The sequence below is a fragment of the Lactuca virosa genome, chromosome 8 (genome assembly GCF_052849685.1).
Source record: "Lactuca virosa cultivar CGN04683 chromosome 8, Lactuca_virosa_CGN04683_v6, whole genome shotgun sequence".
NCBI classification, from domain to species: domain Eukaryota; kingdom Viridiplantae; phylum Streptophyta; class Magnoliopsida; order Asterales; family Asteraceae; genus Lactuca; species Lactuca virosa.
Genome location: NC_136433.1, coordinates 214,572,886 through 214,577,947, shown reverse-complemented (window position 1 = coordinate 214,577,947; position 5,062 = coordinate 214,572,886).

Sequence of the window (5,062 nt, the reverse complement as noted above, 5' to 3'; positions counted from 1 at the left end):
GTTTAAATCTTGATATGCCCCTCAAGTTTGTGACTGGGATACCGAGGATCACAAACAGGGTGTGAATAACCATGCAAATATACATGGTGCCCCAAATGTTACAGTCACCTAATCGATGTGCCGGTTAACCACACACGCTTCATCGATCTATGACAAACATTGAGTCACCCTTTGCCACCTTCGCTTAGAGCCAAATTAGTGTGCCGGTTAACCACACACGCTCCACTAACGTCTTAGCAACGGTACAAAGTGTAATTTCATGGAATTGCATCAAATTCACTTTTTGCCTAAAGTAACTAAGAATGGGAATTTTATAAAACATTTAGTTACTCTATAAATTCATTATACTTTTAAGTAGGAAAGGTTTTCCCTATCCTACCCGTTCGGCTAACGACCCTTCACTAGTCAAGGGTGCGGTGGGTAAGAGTGGATACCCAATGGCGGTCATTTTACCGGTCGCTTCCTTAAACACCCCTTATAGACCAGCTTCGTGAATGAGGCCTACTAACGGTAAGACTAGCATTTATGTTATACATACATAATAATTATTCTTATAATATTATAATAGTATAGGGTGAATTTTAAACTTGTAAAACTCTAGGGTTTGGAATTTAATTATTTCAAAATTAAACTTTTAATCCAAAAATTTTAATTCCAAAACTTGAGGGCAACTTTTGAAACATTTCAAAACAAAATAGATCAAAATTCAAATAAATAATTAAACAATCAATTATGGTGATTATCTAATTTGACCTAATCCAATTTCATGCAAGATAATGATCAAATAAATTCAAATAATTAACATTTATCATATAAGGAAATAATCATTCGATTAATTTGATGTTATCTTTAATTTTGGCAAGGGTAATCTCCCAATATCAATAAAAATTCGTATTTTATCAGTTAGAAACGATTTGGTAATTATCCCACAGCAAAATAGGCATATAATCCCGAAAATCCCTCTGTCTGACTGTCTGACTCGTTGAGTCCCTTATTGGACTCGTCGAGTTCATCCTACTCGACGAGTCCTCTTTGGGACTCTGCGAGTCTGTCAGACAGAAAGCCAAAAATCGAATTCAAGCAAATAAACAAACATGCATTGCATCAAATACAATAGAAACCAATCAAGTCTCTGATACCACTGACGGGTTTAGAGCATAAAAACAATCCTATGTGCTCATGCAAAACCCTAAAGCTTGGATCTTGGTTTCTCTATTGAACATGCAATTCATCCAAGACTTATGAACCCTAGATCTAGCATACATATTTCGAAATTAACCTAATATATCAGATCTAGATGATTACCTTTCTTGAATGGCTTAAATATTCAACTCTTGGAGCTTAGTGTCACAAATGTCACACCTCTATAGGCTTACAAACAGCACAAGCAATAGGATGATGTTTTAGGAGAGAGGATGAGAGGCAAAAGTCGGCTACAAGCTTCCAAGGGATCAAGTGGCCGATTTCGCTAGCCCTAGGGGTCCTTATATACTTGAGCTTCTAGGGTTTCAATCAAAACCCTAATTGGATGACTTAGGCCCTAAGTAAGTTGAGAACCTTCTGGAATAAGGCCTCCTTGGACGAATTTAAGACAAACACCTCCTTAAATTCGTCCATGCCCTAATCCATAAGGATTCTCAGCCCAATATCAACTATCACACAATTGACAGTTCTAGTCCCCTTTAATTAATTAATGTCTTGTAGCCAAAGAATTAATTCTTAATTAATTCTTGTCTAATATTAATTAAACTATATGATTTCTCCTTTAATATATTATTCATATAATATATTAATAAACCATAAGAACCTCTCTTTCTCCGTAAATCATTCTATCAAGTTGCTTTGGTGAAGGCAACCCAAAACGACCATGCACAATCGGGTCAAGTACATACCAAATATAGTTACGGGCTTAGACACTGATCCAACGGTAGTACCCATTGAGATCATCACATAGATATAGAGAGGGCTTAGATCGGAGCTCACACAAAGAAGCTATGATTTTTGTAAAATCTTTTTGTGCGCACCAAGTGTGCGTCTCTGCACGCCGCGTACTTGACACCGAATTTGAGTAGATTGTGAGAGAAGTGGCCGAGTGGGGGAGTGACACGTGACAACTTCCGGATGGAGCCACGATTATCATGCGCTACGCGTGCAAATATTTGTCCGACGCGCACCTCCAAAACTCGACTATAAATAGAAGGCAGTTACATTCCATTTCTGCACACCTTCAATCCTCTCTCTCACTCTCTATCTCGAAGTTACTGCTCTTTGGAGTGGTCCCCAGAGTCCAGAGCCCAATTAAACCCTACATCAAAGGTTTTGCGCGTCTAGGGTGAGTTCATGGCCCCTATTTTTACTATTTTAAATGTTTTATGGGAAAAAGAGAGAGAGAGAGAGAGAGAGAGAGAGAGAGAGAGAGAGAGAAGGAATATATGCTTATCAAATAGTATTATCAAAATATATTTATATCTATAAATATCAAATCATTTTATAAAGCTTAGAACCTTAGGATAATGTAGCTATAGAGACTATTCCTAGTTGTAAGCTAAGATATTATTCCTAAGAGTTATGATGCATAATAGTCTAGTAAGAGATAATACCTAGATGTTATAATGGCCAAAACCCTGGGATAACATAGTACCTAGAAGTTATGTTGGTCAAATATCGGGATATGCACCTTACTTAGATGTTACTATGTCCAAATATCTTGTTTTCAAAATAACCATAATTAGGGTGTATATATATATATATATATATATATATATATATATATATATATATATATATATATATATATATACTTATATATACAAAATAATTATGAGATCAAAATGAAATATCCCAATTTTCAAGACCAAAAATTTTGTTTTCAATTAAGTAACTTATAAAACAGTTTACTGAAAAACATCATCGATTCATATCATTTCATAAAACATAGTCACGTGTCTCAAAACCATATCATAAATAGTAATAATGTCAGAGTATAATCCCAAGAATCTCGTAATGCGGAAATCGTGTGTGTGTGAGATGTGCTGCTACCGTGCCGACTCCTTCCCCTTCGATGAAGAGGTACCTGAAAACAAAACTGAAAACTGTAAGCACAAAGCTTAGTGAGTTCCCCCATCATACCACATACCATACATAACATATACTGTCTACATATCTGGGTACTGACTACCCCTTCGGTCTCTTTCAACCGGTAACTTGCCTAGCATATCAGGGTGCTTGCCTACCCTTTCGGTCCTGTAGACCGGTACCTAGCCTAGCATATCAGGGTGCTGGCCTACCCTTCGGTCCTGTCGACCGATACCGGGGACTATTTCACCCATTACTTCTACCACATAGCATCCTAGTGCATATCATATAAATCATATATTGCCTAGCTTATTCGGGTGCTGGCATACCCCTTCAGCCCTATTCACCGGTACTAGGGTCTACCCTACCCTTTCTACCATTATCACATATCATCATAGCATACCAGTACATAACATAACACACCAGATAATTATCACAAAGACAATCATCTAAAAAACATCTCCTACTAGTGGGTCGGCATTGTGGCCTTAGACCCACTTCTACTGGAAGGTAACTCACCTCGATGTCGTGTAGTAACCGATGGCACTCGGCGCTGGAATCGACTTCACTCCAACTCCTACACATAAAGACCTTCCTTAATTACCATTTCATACTCATTACCCTTCCAAGGGTCAGCTCAGCTCGAAGTCAAAGTCAAGGTCAACGCCCTGGTCAAAGTCAACATCTGGTTGACTCAACTTTCCGAGTTGGTCCACCAACTTGTCGAGTTCCATAATCCACAAAAATACTGGAACTTCGATCCTACTCATCGAGTCTTCCAAGAACTCATTGAGTTCTCCTTCATATAGAATCGGGACGTTTTTGCTCTTGACTCGCCGAGCTCGTCCATGAACTCGTCGAGTCCTTCTTTATACAAGTTGAATTGTTTAGCCCTTGACTCGTCGAGTTCTTCTTGAACTCGTCGAGTTCTTCTTCATATGAGTTGGGACATTGCGTTAAACTCGCCGAGTTCATCCTTGAACTTGTCGAGTTCTTTGATCTTCAAGTCCATATTCACGTCCATCTTGTTGATTCCTCTTCTAGACTCAACAAGATCGATCAAAAACAGAAAAGGTTGGGGAACCATAACCTGACTCGCCGAGTCCTATGAACGACTCGCCGAGTCCCCCAAAGTCCAAATCCATGCAGTCTATTTCAGTTGGGCTTAACGCATTCAAAACGTAGATCTAACCTCCTAGGGTCGATATTACACTTAAAGTTATGAACTTTATGTGCATGCAAGGTGTTATGAGCCAAAAACACCATTTCCAAGTCTAAAATGAAGTCTAGGCCAAAGGGAAGGGCTAAAGAATGACAATTTCATAAACTTTATTGCTGTAGGGGCTGAAAGGGATCTAGATCTGAAGTTACAACTTCAGATCACACTCCATACTCCAAAAAAGTTCACAAAATTGCTAAAAGATGGCACTAAACTCAAACCTGGAGAGATCTAATGAATGAATGAGCAAGGTACAGACTTTATACCTCAAGTGAGCTGTGAATATGACAAAATCTCTGGATCTACTTGTTCCCTCTTGATCTCCCAAGCTTCCTCCTTTTTCTCAAGCTTCAAAAACACACAAAATGGCACAAAGTAGCTCAAGAACACTCACAACTGATCATGGTTTCGAGAATAGGGTCTGAGGGTGATGGAGGCTAGAGTGGAGGCCAAATAAGCTGTTTAAATAGGGTGCAAACCCTAAAATTTAGGGTCTCATCCAGACATGCCTACTCGTCGAGTCGGGGTTTCTGACTCGGCGAGTAGACTCTTCCACCCGCGTTCAAAATTTCTCATCTACTCGACGAGTTGGGCCTCCAAATCGTCGAGTCCCAATGTAAAAATGCAAAAACTTATATTAAAAATACGTACCGGGAACCGGGCATTACAAATATCCCCCACTTATTTTAGACTTCGTCCTAGAAGTCTGCTGCTGCATCTGGAAAAAGCTCGGGGTAGTGCTCCCTTATCTTGTCCTCCGGCTCCCAA